This window comes from Triturus cristatus, chromosome 5_2 (genome assembly GCF_964204655.1).
Source record: "Triturus cristatus chromosome 5_2, aTriCri1.1, whole genome shotgun sequence".
NCBI lineage: Eukaryota > Metazoa > Chordata > Amphibia > Caudata > Salamandridae > Triturus > Triturus cristatus.
The window spans coordinates 547,939,020-547,954,919 of record NC_140588.1 but is presented as its reverse complement, the minus strand read 5'-3'; positions in this window follow the sequence as shown (position 1 = coordinate 547,954,919).

The window sequence follows — 15,900 nt, the reverse complement described above, 5'->3', positions numbered from 1 at the left end:
GTGCAGTTTTTGATGTGGCACCACCGATAGCTGTAGTAGTGTGGTGTACCACGGCTGCCTGGCCCATGTTGGGGCTACCAGAATGGGTGTGAGGGAGTGCTGTTGTAGCTTCCTTACCACTAACGGAATTAGTGGGAGAGGTGGAAAGGCATATGCAAATTTGCCTGACCAGTTCAACCATATCGCATTGCCTTTGGACAATGGGTGTGGGTATCTGGCGGCGAAGCTTGGGCATTTTTTGTTTTCGTGGGTGGCGAAGAGGTCTATCTGAGGATGCCCCCACTGTTGGAAGAATGGGTGAAGAACTTGTGGATGCAGTTCCCATTCGTGTAGTTGTTGCGTTTGTCTGCTGAGCAGATCTGCCATGGTGTTTTGTACGCCTGGAACGTGCTGTGCCAGGAGAAAGATGTTTGGGGGAATTGCCCATCTCCATATGCTCTGGGCTAAGCGGGAGAGCTGGGGAGAGTGTGTCCCCCCCTGTTTTTGGATATAATACATTGCAGTCATGTTGTCTGTGCGAATGAGGACTGCTTTGCCCGAAATTTGTTTTTGAAAAGATTTTAGGGCTAGAAAGATCGCCAAGAGCTCCAGATGGTTGATGTGGAGCGATTTTTGCTGTGGCGTCCATAGACCTTGCATGGTGAGGTGTAAGGTGCGCTCCCCAGCCGGAGAGCGATGCGTCCGCTGTTAGAATCACCTGAGGAACCGGGTCCAGGAACGGCCGCCCTTTGGAAAGGTTTGTGGTGTTCCACCACTGCAGAGAGTGATGGGTGCGGCCGTCCACCAACACCAGATCCGTCAGCTGACCCTGGGCCTGGTTCCACTGTTGTGCTAGGCACTCTTGAAGTGGACGCATGTGAAGTCTTGCATGGGGCACTATGAAAATGCAAGACGCCATCATTCCTATGAGCTTCATAAACACTCTTGCTGGAAGAGAGTGTTGAGGAAGGAATGTTTTGCGCAAGGCTTGTATGCTTGCGATTCTGGCTGAGTTTGGATAGGCAATACCTTTGGAGGTGTCTATAGTGGCCCCGAGATATTGCTTTGTGTGAGATGGTATGAGGTGGGACTTTTGGTAGTTCACCGTGAAGCCTAGCTGGTGGAGCAGTTGGATGGTGCTGTTTGTATGTTGCACACATTGGTGGTAGGACGCGGCTTTTATGAGCCAGTCGTCTAAGTAGGGGAAGACGTGAATCTGTTGACGTCTGAGGTGTGCTGCTACTACCGCTAGGCATTTGGTAAACACCCGTGGTGCGGTGGTGACCCCAAAGGGGACAACCGTGAATTGGTAATGCTGACCGTCCACTACGAACCTGAGGTACTTCCTGTGAGAAGGGTGTATTGGAATGTGAAAGTATGCGTCTTTCAGATCCAAGGTAGTGAGAAAGTCTCCCTGACAGAGGAGCGGGAGGACTTGTTGTAGGGTGACCATGTGGAAATGGTCTGAATGTATGTATGCATTGAGAGGCCGGAGGTCCAGAATGGGCCTCAGGGTCCCGTCTTTCTTCGGTATTAGGAAATACAGAGAGTAGACCCCTAGATCTTGCTGATTGACGGGGACCTGCTCTATAGCGTGTTTTTGGAGGAGGGAGAGCACCTCCTGTTTGAGTAGTGTGGAATGTTCCTGAGACATTGGACGGTGTCTTGGTGGGATATTGGGTGGGGTAGATGTTAGCTCGAGACAGTACCCTGACCGAATAATTTGGGTCACCCATTTGTCCGATGTTATGGACTCCCATGCGTGTATAAAGTTTTGTAGTCTGACCCCGACTGGAGTGGAATGGTCTGGGGGGAGCGAAGGGAAGTCATTGTGCGGGCGGGGTGGCAGAACGGGTGGTGTTAGTTTTGCCCCTGCCCTTATTGTTGTTGCCTCTGTAACCACCCCTTTGGTTGCCCTTTGAAAAGGTATTTTGAGGAGGGGACTTGTAGGAGGTAGAGGCGCTATCGGTGGAGTAGCCTCTGCCTGTGCTACGAAAGGATGAGCGTCGAAAGGAACGCTTGGGGGCTTGTGATTGTAGTGCCCCCATAGACTTTGCTGTGTCTGTGTCCTTTTTCATCTTTTTTAATGCTTCGTCCACCTTTGGCCCAAAGAGAGTTTGTTGGTCAAAGGGGTGATTTAGTATGGACGCCTGGACTTCAGGCTTGAACCCTGAGATCCTGAGCCAGGCATGACGACGAAGCAGGACACTAGTGTTTATGGCTCTAGAAGCAGTGTCAGCTGCATCGAGGGCACACTTAATAGAGGTGTTAGTAATTAGTTTACCCTCCTGTATTAGGTCATGAGCCTTGCGTTTTTCGGGGAGGTGCTGCATAAGAGCCTCAAGCTCGTCGTAGTGTGCTCTGTCATAGCGCGCAAGTAGCGCTTGTGCATTTGCAATGCGCCACATGTTTGCAGCTTGGGAGGCGGTGCGTTTGCCAGAGGCGTCTAGTGTCGTACTTTAATCTCTGTGACCGCGTAGGGGACAGGGCCCCACCCCTGTCTATCCTGGTATTAGCGAACCGCAAATGGTTAATGCGGTATGTACAAGTGTTTTGTATAACGTTCTAGCTATGACTGCACTGCGTACACGTTATTCTGCATCACTGCGCGGGTTCCATTTTGGAAGAGGTTGCCATCTTGTGATTGCCCTCACATAGGCTATAATGAAGCAAATACGGGCCTCACAGCACATTAGCCTTTCCATGACTCTTCCGTGACCTGGGCAGCTTTGCTCTGCTGCCCCAGGTCAAACTGGTCTCACGAGCTCCCCTTCCTCCGGCCACCTGTGATTAGCATCAGGGCTTGACACGCCATAAAGTCCTTTCATCCCACACAAGCCTCCGGCTAATCTCTTTCACACCTGACTGTTCCTGCTTTATGACTTGTTTCTATCAACAGGAGCTGCCCGTGTTTTATTGGGGCCTATCGATATCTGATGTGGGATCTGAACCTTGCTGTGTAAATAATTGTGGGCTGGCTTAACTGGAATGTGGGATGGTCATCATGACTCTGCTCTTTCGTTTGAAATGTACACTTGTATATTGCTGTATCATAAACCTAGGAATGTATGCCTGAAGCAGGAAAAAGTGTATTTAAGAAGAAGTCAGTTTCTATGATTTTCAGCAGTCTCCTGAGAACATACACGCTGTTGTACTTCTAGGATACCTGTAATTGGTCTGCAGCCAATAAATGAATCTTTGACTTCACCCAGAAGACTCTGTTTCTGTAGGTCTGGAACAGGGAGAACCCAGAAGTCATAGGGTGTGTGCACCTGCACCGCTGGGCTTAAAATACCCAGTACTTCAGTTTGGCGCCCAACGTGGGGCGATTTCAGCGGTACCAGTCCAAGCCAGAGGTTCGTGAGGAGCTTCGTGTGGAAATTCCGGAGGAAGGCCGCCACTTCATCGACCCCTGCATGTCGACGTGGTCCGAAAGTCTTTTCTGCGAGGTTCTCCGCATCCCGACGGCTACGAAGGACTGCTGCCCTGATTAATCGACCTGTTTTGGACCCTTGACGAGTTTTGATAGAGCGAAACAATCGAGAGAGTCTTCTGGTGACGCCATCGATCATCAATATTCAGTTAAGTATAAGTGGAGCGTCTCCCATTTGTTTGGTATCCCTCGGGATCGTTTTGATTTGGAAATTTGGAGTTTGCAAACGCCAAAGCCAGAAGACTCGTGTATTCACGAGACTATCGTAATCGATAATCCTTTGACGTTTGGATCTAGACTAGTGAGCGAAGATGCCTGGTTCTAGAATATATTTGGGTTGCGGAAGAAATTTCCAGCTGGAGGAATCATGTCCGGTTCCTCCGGTTGGAACTCCAACTTATGAGCTCTATGTAAAACATGGCGTAGGCCCCATTGCATATAACGAAGTATGGATCCACTATACCAGAAAAGATGGTGTTTTAAAATGGCCCCAAAATGGTAGTTTCGATACAGATATTTTAGATAATTTGGAAATTAAATTGTTTAAAAAGAAAGCCCGGCCGGCGATGTTTGATTCTTTCCGCTTATGGCGGAAGGAAGCCAAACAGAAGGAAATTAAGCTAGCGAAAAAGAATAAGAGAGAGAAAGGTATGACAGTAATGCAAGCAGCTGTACAATTCAAGGACAATGAGGAGGAACAGATGAATGAGCAATTGCACAGACAGCGTAAGTTAGGGATCGACAAATGTTACCCAGCTTTACCGCATTCTAAGCAGAATGAGTCCGAAGAAAAGGAGAAAGATCCCCTGATGTCACATTTGTTGAGTTCGCCACCCCCGTATGCTCAAAATGCCACGGCGCCTACCCAGCTTGTGAATATGCCACCTCCAGTTAATATACTGCAAGCCTTGCCGCTACCGCCAGCTGCTCCGCAGCCGGCTCCTATCCCTATAGCGCAGCCCTCTCAAGGGCCGCCAGTTGTGTTTCCAACTGCCCCCGCGCTTCCTGCGACTTTGTCTAATTCAGCAGCTGCCTCCCCTGACACTCTTCCTTGCACCACTCCAGTACCTGTTTCTGCATCCTCTTTTCTCCCCTCTGTTTATCCTCCTGTTTTCGCCTCAACTTCTCCTTCAGCGCGACAGCGTTTAGCTAATGTGGTTACTACGTTAATGTTGCCTCTCTTTGAGTCATCCGGTGCGACTCCTGGCTTACAGCATAAGCAATTGCGCAGTCAATTGCCTAACCCCGATGAGAAAAAGGTAATAGATCGCATGGCGCGTAGATGGATTGTTTTCCCTTCACTATATGATGTGGAATCAGTTGTCAACGTTTTTCACCAATGGGATGCCCCAAAACAGAGGTATGTCTTTGAGAAAATGTGCGAAATTCTCTGTGAGGAATTGGATGATAGTGGTAAAGACCCAAGCCCGCAGGAGTTGTGTCGAGTGAGATTTGATTTTGGAACTGGTACCATTGTGGATCGCGATGTAGATAAAGCAGTTGCGGTTGTATTATCCTTCAGGAATGATGATTGTCAACAGTCATTGTTTGAACCGGATGTCCCTGTGGGAAAAAGGGTAAAAGCACGCCAATATCCGATGCGTGAGGTTCCCCCAGTTTGGAGACCTGCTGAACCAAATGCTAACCCACCTGTCTTAGCACATTTTCAGCGTATTTGGGTACATGTTCCATGGAAAAGATCTGAGGTGTTAGCACTTAAGCAGACATTGCCTGATCCCCGTAAAAACCCTACCGGTTATTATAAGGAGTTGTCACAAACTGCAGAATCCTGTGTAATGAATCTGGCTGACATAGATATGCTGTTTGGGAATGTGGTTCCACAGCCTTTGTGGGGATCCATTCGTAATACGGATCATGCTGCAGAACTAGGAGACACATGGGATAACATCATCGCTGCTGACGCTAGACAGATTGGTGGCGCGAAACCAGAGCCTTTAATAGCAGAACTCCCTGGTAGAATCATCACGTATATGAAGACAATAATGCCCGCGATGCGCGTAAATTGGGATAAGCTATCTGCATGCAAGCAGAAGAAAGATGAGACAGTGTCAGACTTCTTTACCAGGTTTGAAGAAACGTTTATTGACCACAGTGGGCAAGATATGAGTACTGAGGGTGGCCAACGGTTATTTGTGGATAAATTTGTGCAGAATTTACTTCCTGACCTGTGTAAAAAGATAAAAGATTCAGAAAGTTCTTGGGCTGTTTCCTCTTCAGCGCAAATACTGGCTACTGCACAGTATTATGAAAACAGAGATAAAGACGAGAAAGATAGAACAGAAAAGAAAACGAAAGAACTAAAAACAAAGGTCCTTTTACAGCAGGCCTATCCGCCACGTGGAGGTCAGAATAATTATAGGCAACCCCAAGGTGTCGATCACCAACCCCAACAATTTCAGAACAATCAGCAAATGAATGCGTATTATCAACCACGTGTCCCTGTAGGTCCCAACCAATGTTCATACTGCAAAGAGGAAGGTCATTTTAAATATAGTTGCCCTAAATTGATGCAGCGTAACGGCAATATGTATGGCGCAAGAGTGAGGGGTGGTCAGCAAGCTCCTAGAGGCAGAGGGCGTGGAAATGTTCCCCAGAACGCGCGTCCTCTTCCGCCTCAAAATACCATCAATAGCTTTGATCAGCAAGCCAACGCGACTAGTAATACAGCTCAGTACTACAATAATGATTATTATGCAGAGGACGGCGATGCAGAAAATAATGATTACTAGGACAACCGTCGACAAGAGAGAGGGAGTTGTTTCAGTGCCAGTGGATCAGAGCGGACCGTATGTTGAGGTGACTACAGCAAATGTAACGGAGCCCTTTCTGCTAGACACTGGTGCTGCAAAGAGTTCAATTATGCATTCAAAACTCCCTGGCGCACCTTTGTCTGGCGACATAAATGTTTCAGTAGGTTTTTCTGGCGCCCCAGTTAGAAACCCGATTTCTAGTCCCATGTCACTTTCTATTGGACCTTGTGAGTTAAAAGCACCCCTGATTCTAACAGGTTGTGGTGAAAATTTGCTAGGGTTAGATTTGTTAAAAAGATTGCATGCTACACTGTATTGTTCTCCTTCAGGAGTACAACTTACATTAGGCAGGAAAGTGATTTCCCCGATGTACCTGTCTAAAAATACAATGCCGCCTGAATTGTCATCCCTTCCGGATGTCCTTTGGGCTACTGGTCCCAATGATGTGGGTCTCTTGGAAATACCACCATATGTGGTCACTTTAAAAGCCAATGTCAGATTGCCACGTATTCCCCAGTACAAGATCTCTTATGAAGGCCAGAAAGCATTGTTAGACATTGTCAGCGACTTGATTAATAAGGATGTAATTGAAGAGACAAGAGGCAACGTTTGCAATAGTCCGATTTTACCTGTCTTAAAACGAACGGACCCTTCACAGCCACCTGTTTACAGATTTGTGATTGATCTTAGAGAGGTTAATAAGATTGTTGTGCCACAGTTTCCAGTTGTCCCTGATATAACTGCCTTGTTAACGATGATTCCAGCCTCTGCTGCATGGTTTTCAGTGATCGATTTAAAGAATGCTTTCTTTAGCATCCCAATTGCAGAGGAGAGCAGAGACATTTTTGGCTTCAGTCTGGGAGGCCGAAGCTTTCGCTTCAAACGCGCTCCCCAGGGCTACTGTGAAAGTCCATCAATATACAGCCAAGCTTTAAAAGCGCAGCTTGATGCACTTGTTTTACCTAGTGGCGCTATCCTGATTCAGTACGTTGACGATTTACTAATTGCCGCGGATACTGAGAAGATCTGCAAAGAAGCCACATTATCATTGTTGCGTCATTTATCTGCTTTCCATCACAAAGTGTCTCTCTCAAAGCTGCAATATTGTCGACAAGAAGTGACCTACTTAGGTCATCTCTTATCGAAGGAGGGAAGGAAGCTGACCCCAGAAAGAATTCAAGCCATTGCACAGTTGAGTGTGCCAAGAACACAGAGAGAAGTACGTGCTTTCTTGGGCATTACCTCATACTGTAGGCACTGGATCCCAAATTTTTCCCTGTTGGCAAAACCTTTGTTAGCATTAACATGCAAAGACACACCGAGTCCTATCCCATGGTCTGAAGAGTGCCAGAAAAGTTTTGTGGAATTGCGCAATGCATTATGTTCAGCTCCTGTGTTGGGTACCCCTGACTACAGCAAGCCTTTTACATTGTATGTTCACGAGAAAGATGGTTGTGCGTTATCAGTGTTAACACAGCCTTTTGGCGACAGACCGCGCCCATGCGCATATTTTTCATCAACCTTGGACCCTGTAGCGAGGGCATTGCCAAGCTGTCTGAGAGCGACAGCTGCTGCAGCTATGTCTATCCGACAATCTGCTGGTCTGGTAATGGACAACACATTGATCGTTATGGTTCCACATGCTGTAGACACATTATTAAACAGGACCAAGACACAACACTTGACTAGTGCGCGATTATCAGGCTATGAGCTCACACTGTTAGCAAATCACACACATAAAGAGATGCAACACGCTGAATCCAGCTACGTTATTGCCAAATCCAGCAGACCTAGATGAGATTGAGCAACATGACTGTCTGTTCAGAACAGAGGAAGAGACGAAAGGGAGAGTAGATCTAAAAGATACTCCCCTGACTGAGTGTGATGGTACTTTATGGGTGGATGGTTCGTGTTTCAAGCTCCCTAATGGTGACACGACTGCTGCATATGCTATCACGACTTTACACACGGTTGTGGAAACTGCACGAGTGCCACATAATTCGGCCCAAGCAGCAGAATTAATCGCCCTCACAAGAGCATGCGTGTTGTCTGAAGGAATGAGAGTGAATATATACACCGATAGCCAGTACGCCTTTGGCGTGGCTCATAGTTTTGGGCGATTGTGGAAAGAACGTGGGTTCCTGACGTCGCATGGAGCTAAAATTCAGAATGGCAAGTTGGTGAATGATCTCCTTGAGTCACTGACCCTACCGTTGCAAGTTGCGATCATGAAATGCAGTGCGCACAGGAAAGTCACCGATGATATTGTACGTGGGAATGCGTTTGCTGATGAGATCGCGAAAGAAACAGCACAGAATGTAAAGACTAGAATTTATGTTGCAGGCCCCGCAAGATGGGTTGATGATGTTGGAATGTGTGAAAACACGATAGAGATTGTGAAGTCGCTTCAAGCTGAAGCTACAGAGAAAGAATTAAGCAAGTGGAGAGAAAGTGTGGGTAAGTTGGATGAGAATGGTTGTTGGATTGATCTGACAGAACATAGGCGATGGTTGTTACCTGATGCATATGTGCTTCCAGTGGTTACTATGGCACATGGAATGGCACACATCAGTAGGAAAGGAATCTGTAAGTTGTTGGCTCCAGTATGGCAGAATGCTGGAATTCCTAAGTGTGCAGAGAATGTGGTCAAGAATTGTATGGTATGCTTGAAGTACAACCCTGGTAGGGGAACCCCAACTCCAGCTGGTCATTTTGCACCCCCATCATACCCATTTGAAGTTTTGCAGCTGGACTTTATCCACATGGAAAGGTGCAACAACCTGAAATATGTATTGGTGGTTGTCTGCGCTTTTTCAAAATGGGTAGAGGCCTATCCTCTAAAGGATAACACTGCCCTATCCACAGCCAAAGCCCTTGTGAAAGAATTCTTCCCTAGGTTTGGAATGCCAAGAATGGTGTGGTGTGATAATGGAAGTGAGTTTGTGGGTAAAGTGATGAAGAATGTGTGTGAGGGGCTAGGTATTAAGCAGAAGTTCCACGCTGCAAATCACCCCCAATCAGCTGGATTAGTAGAGCGCTACAACGGCGCTCTAAAACTTAAACTGGCCAAAATCCAGGCGAGCACCGGTCTTAAATGGCCTGATGCTCTGCCTTTAGCACTCCTGTCCACCAGAATGACCGTACACTCACGAGTGGGACTTAGTCCTTACGAAGTGGTTTTTGGCCGCCCGGCCAACGTATGGGGTGTACCAAGGCCTACGAAATTTAGTGAGATCGAGCACCCAGTACTACTCGATTACTTGTATGATTTGACTGTTAAACTACGTGTTTTACATCAACAGGTGCATGATACTCTTCCCCAAACTTCTGAAACTCCTGGACACCCTATCGACCCTGGCACATGGGTGCTGATTAGAAATTTCCAGCGCAAGAGCAACGACGAGCCTCGTTGGATCGGCCCCCACCTTGTACTTCTGTCAACGAGATCAGCGGTTCGGGTGAAAGGGAGAAAGAATTGGGTCCATGGCACCCACTGCAAGGTAGTCCCCTTGCCCCTGCCATATGACCAGTGGGTCCAGGAGGGTATCGCCGACTCTGAAACAGACACTGTACCTCGTTTTGTACCATTCAGTGATGCACGCATAAAAGGCACAGCTTCAGACCAAGAGAGTAACGATATTTTGCAAGAAGCTGTGCCATCGTCAAATCGATTGGACACCACAGAGCCTGAACTTTTGTTCCAGGATCAAACAGCACCTGGCCGTCTCCGCTATAATTTGAGACCAAGGCCTATGGACAAATAAAGATTTCCTTACTATTTTTTCTTTTTGACATTATAAGCTCTCCCATCTGAAGGACTTTCTTGATTTTTGTTTTTCGAACCACCATCCGGGTTCAGCCGCAGGGTCGCGGTGCCAAGACTTTGGGGTACAGGCCGAAGACGTTAGGTCAACGGTTCTGGTTGGTCTAGGGCGTTTCCCTGGACTGACAGGCGTACTCCTTAGCAGAAGAAACTCATCCGCCGCGAGCGGCCCGATTAGAGGATGGAGTTTTTTAAGATGGAGAGACCCGTTGAGGAAATGAACTTTAAAGCAAGGATGTGTAAAATTATAAAGAGTAAATGTTTTGTATTTTTGTGCCTATTTATACTATGTAGTATAATAATGTTCATCGTTGGATTTGTATTTTTCTCCTCTCAAAAGCCCATTGCACCCACTGTACAGCCTATACCTCTTCCTACTGCCTCCTCACACTCTTTTCACCCTCTGCCTGAGCACGAACAAACCAGACGATCAGAATTTGTAAATAACTCGTTTATTCAGTTCTTGCACCAGCACCAACTAGTAATGAATACAACCAATTGCTGGGTGTGTGGGTTAATGCCACATACCATCAATAAGGGTATTCCCTATCTAGTGTTGCCGTATAGTTACAATGGATCATCATGGGCATTCCAGACCATGTTTCTCTATGCTCTAGATACGTACTCCCCTGGACAGCCGCGTTCCATCAGACCTATCACCAATAATAGGGCCTTGATGAAAGGAGTTGCCGATATGAGCAGAGATATCGATGCATACTCATCCATACCCAAGGAAGAATTAAGACCTTATGTAGGATGGAACGCAACGGGGTATAGTATTAGTCTGGGTGAAAGACAGCGAAAAATCTCATCCCCAATCTGGGTCGTACCCCACATAGGTCGGTTCTGCTTACAAGGTAATGGTCAGAATCCTAGAGCTCAACTGGGGGAAAGGGCTGTACTGAAACGTACACTTTCCCATCACAGTTTTCTCCTGCGTTTTTGGCTGCCAAGGGCACATATTTCATCTGCAAAGATCGAGCATATACATGGTTGCCCCCTGATTTCTCGGGCACATGTTATATTGTGAACTTGCTACCGCCGACATTTACTGCTGCCTCTAACTATCACAAGGCCAGAGTTGTGAGAGGCGTGATTAGTAAAGAGGATACTGCCGGTCAGGAAGCGGGAGACTTCTTCTTGGGTTTCCTGCCGTTTTGGGGACCTATGGTAAATAGTAGGAACCTGAGACAACTGACTCGTGTGGTTGAATCCACTGTTAATGTTACGGCTGGTGCCCTTGGTAATTTGACAGCTGAGCTCCAAGCGGATCGCCTTATGACTTTGCAGAACCGCATGGTTCTAGACGTTATTCTTGCAGACCGCGGTGGGGTATGTAAGGTTATCCAATCCAGTTGTTGCATTTTTATACCAGATAACGCTCCAACAGTCTATCAAGCCATCTCCAGACTCCATAAAATATCTGAATCCATACACGTGGATAAAGGAGATTGGTCACTGGTGGGGTGGTTCTGGGAACTGATATCTGCCTGGGGTTGGAAAGTTCTGATGGTCATTGGAATGATCTTAGCGATTCTTTTCCTGTTCTGTCTGTGCATACAGTGTGCTCCTGCGATATGTGGCCTCTGTGCTACATTATGTGTAAGGAAACCTGTATCGAGGGACGAGCTAAGTAATAGGATGATGCTACAGCAACATCTCCATGACTTTGTGAACATTGACCTAGACTCGGATTAAGATGAGTATAGTGATTGCCTATGTAAGGGCAAAAGGAGGGTCTGTCGTACTTTAATCTCTGTGACCGCGTAGGGGACAGGGCCCCACCCCTGTCTATCCTGGTATTAGCGAACCGCAAATGGTTAATGCGGTATGTACAAGTGTTTTGTATAACGTTCTAGCTATGAATGCACTGCGTACACGTTATTCTGCTTTGGAAGCGGTGGCCATCTTGTGATTGCCCTCACATAGGCTATAATGAAGCAAATACGGGCCTCACAGCACATTAGCCTCTCCATGACTCTTCCGTGACCTGGGCAGGTTGGCTCTGCTGCCCCAGGTCAAACTGGTCTCACGAGCTCCCCTTCCTCCGGCCACCTGTGATTAGCATCAGGGCTTGACACGCCATAAAGTCCTTTCATCCCACACAAGCCTCCGGCTAATCTCTTTCACACCTGACTGTTCCTGCTTTATGACTTGTTTCTATCAACAGGAGCTGCCCGTGTTTTATTGGGGCCTATCGATATCTGATGTGGGATCTGAACCTTGCTGTGTAAATAATTGTGGGCTGGCTTAACTGGAATGTGGGATGGTCATCATGACTCTGCTCTTTCGTTTGAAATGTACACTTGTATATTGCTGTATCATAAACCTAGGAATGTATGCCTGAAGCAGGAAAAAGTGTATTTAAGAAGAAGTCAGTTTCTATGATTTTCAGCAGTCTCCTGAGAACATACACGCTGTTGTACTTCTAGGATACCTGTAATTGGTCTGCAGCCAATAAATGAATCTTTGACTTCACCCAGAAGACTCTGTGTTTCTGTAGGTCTGGAACAGGGAGAACCCAGAAGTCATAGGGTGTGTGCCCCTGCACCGCTGGGCTTAAAATACCCAGTACTTCACTAGAAGTTTGGACTCTTTATCTGGCGGTGGGGCTTCTCCTGAGGACTGGGAGTTAGCCCGCTTTCTAGCTGTGGACACAACTAGGGAATCTAAGGGAGCAGGGCCCTTGATGTATGCAGGGTCTGTGGGTGCCGCCTTGTACTTTTTTTCTATTCTAGGGTTCAATACCCTGGCCCTGACAGGGTCTTTGAACACCTCTGCAGCATGCTTGGTGACACCTTTAAGCATGGGCAAGATAGACGTGGACTTGTCCTGAATGTCAAATGTGTCCAGTAGGAAGTCGTCTTCCACTGGTTCACTATGCATTTGCACCCCATGGTAGTGTGCTGCTCTCTGCAGTAAGTGGTGAAAACCTAAGGAGTCCTCTGGAGGAGACGGCCTGGATGGGTATAGGTCGTCCTGAGGCATATCAGGTATGTCAGGGTTATGGTAGTCTTCCCATGGGTCTGGGGTCCCCGGTGGAGTGGGGTCCATTGGGGCGTCCGCTGGGTCATAATGTGGATCCCCGAAATCCGGATCTGGGGACGGGGTCGGGGAATGATAAGGTAAGGGTGGCGGAGACCTGGGAGGGGGAGGGGGTGGAGGAGGTGGAGGAGGCGGAGGAGGAGGTAATGGGGAGGGTACTCTGAGAGGAGAAGTAGCAGAGTCCTTCCGCTTGGGTGGTGGAGGAGGAGCCGGTGTGTCAAGACGTCTTTTTTTGACAATTAAAGTCAGTAGCCCAGTCTTTGGATCTTTAGATAGTCTTTTGCAAAGGGTCTGGTGTAAAGAGGTCCAGTGGCGCCGAATCATCCGCTGGCGCCGATGGTTTCAGAGCCGAGGGCTTCGATGGTTTCTGTGCGCCATGCTTTTTGGGAGCCTCCGTTTTTTTCGGCGTCGAAGGAGTTTTCGGCGCCGGAGCGTCGGTGCCAACAGATTTGTGTTTGTGTTTGGTCGGCACCAAGAGTCCAGGCTTCGGCACCGGTGGCTTCGGAGTCGAGCTGGGTATCACTTTCTTCGGTGCCGGATGGTGTTTTTCGGCACCAGGCGTCGGCTGGCTCGAGCCCGAGCTGCCGTGAGACTTTTGAGGCTGCGACACCGGGCCCGAAGGTAGGGTGATAGAAGCTGTGTGCTTGGTTTTGCCCAGGCCTGCAGGCGAGGGTGTAACCGGAGTCTCTTTGGTTTTGGGCGCGGGGTGGGAGGGGGTACAGTACTCACGACCCGCTGCGCCGGTGTGATGTCCTCCACGTCGGAGTCGTCGGCCTCGGAAGCGCTGACGACGTCGTCCTCCTGCTCGGTGTGTAGTTGCCCCGAAGCTTCGGCGTCGTCTCCGAAGATGTCCGGTGGAGCTGCGGACGATGAGTGCGCCATGGTGCGTCGAGCTCTTCGATCCCGGATGGTCTTTTTTGATCGAAAAGACTTACAGGCGGGGCAGTCTCTAGCCTCGTGTTCTGGAGAGAGGCAAAGGTTACACACCTGATGGAGGTCGGTGTGGGGAAATTTAGACCCACATTTTGGGCACTTTTTGAACGGAGTCCTTTCCATCGGCTGGGACCGGAGTCGAGGAGGGCCCGAAGGCCGGTGCCGATGTACGGGATGGAGAAAAGTGCCGCTTCGAGGGATGAAGATGAAGAAACTCGAAGAAACGAGGATTTTCCGTCGAGGCTGGAACCGTAGAAGTTCGAAGCCGGAGCACGAAGTATCACCGAAGCCCATGCGCAGTACGGACCGAAGGAGGAGTCACCGAACTCGTGACTTCCAAAGACTGTCCAAAGAACAAAAACAAACTGCAAACATCCGGGCCCAACACCAGATGGCGATCTATGCTAAGTGTACAATCTGCAGCTCATATGCCTCGAACATAGTTTTCTAGACTTTTCATTTCAACTACAGGACGTCGCTGACTGTGCATACGATTTGTTGCCCTATAGTATTGTGAAGACTGCATTATGTTTAAGTTTTGTTTTAACCACGTTTTTCAGGGGTAGAGCAATTATATAGGTCTGCAAGTTACCTTTGTTTTTTATCAGTGCACAACGTTCCGACCTCCACACTGGGTGTGTTCTATGGGCGTCGTCCCTTTTGTACGGTGCACATTATTTTTAAGTTTGTATAGTGCACAATTTGTTTTATCTTCACTAGTGCACAATGTTGTTTTCCCCATACGAGGTCTGTTCCTCGTGTTGTTTTCACTAGCGTCAGTGTGTACAATGTCTAATGTATACAATGTTAGGTGTGGATTCTTGTCCCACTCGCACATGCTAATCTAAGGACCTCTCTGCGAGGTGTGTTTAGGGTTATGTCCCTAGTTCATGTGCATACAAGTTGACCTCCAATTGAGGTGTGTCGCACGGACATGTGACCTGTGTCCTAATGCACTTGTGTCCCGTGTCTTAATGCACAAATTTTTGATCTCTCCGGAGGTGTGTTTTGGGGTTTTTCCCCATTATCTGGTGCATAATGTTTTTTTACCTCTAGTCGAGGTGCGTCCGCAGGTGGACATCACATCATTGTTTACTGCCTTCATTGTAGTGCACGTGTTACCTTTCTCAAGGTGTTTAGTGTTGGCAATTGTTTTGTTTACAACAGTGCACATTTACCTCCACTCGAGGTTGCCCATGCAGAAGCTAATGTTGTTACCCTTGGTGGGTGTGTGGTGTAAGTCACCACAGAGCATGGGTCATGTTACTCTGGGCGTTTCAATTGTCTTAGTTTAGTTTTCACGCTGTAGCCCAGTTGTATTCTATTTATTGTAATTTCTTTTTCTTGCTGTCGTCAGGGAAGAGTGAGCATTTTGTTTCCGCTTTTTCTCTGTCGTCTTCTTTTCTCCTGTTGTGAGCTGTTTTCTTGTATTTCTACCTGGCCAGTGGTTATGCAGAGGACAGTCATGAATGGATGTTTTCTTCTTTGATTCTTTCGAAGGAAAGATGGGTGTTTTACGTTTTCCTTTTCATGTCCTTTCATTATATCTTATCCCTATCTCTCTTTGGTGTTTTTGGTTAGGTTGCTATCCTTGGAAGGGAAGATGGGTTTGGTTTGTGTTATTCTCTCTTACTTGCTTTCAGTATATTCTTCCTCTAATTTCTCGTGCTTTCCGGTCTTCTCGTTTCTGTGTCTAGCTTCTGTTCTCTTTCTCTCGTCATTCTAGATTTTGGCGTTCCTTTTTGTTTTTGTTGGAACAAAGGAGGATATGTAGTATCCTGGTATGGTATGGTTAAGATGTGCCAGTGGAAGGAGGATATGTAGTATCCTGGTCTGGTATGGTTAAGATGTGCCAGTGGAATGCTGACAGTGTGATGCTGGATGGAATGTTGGGAGTGGGAATGGACAGTTGGAGA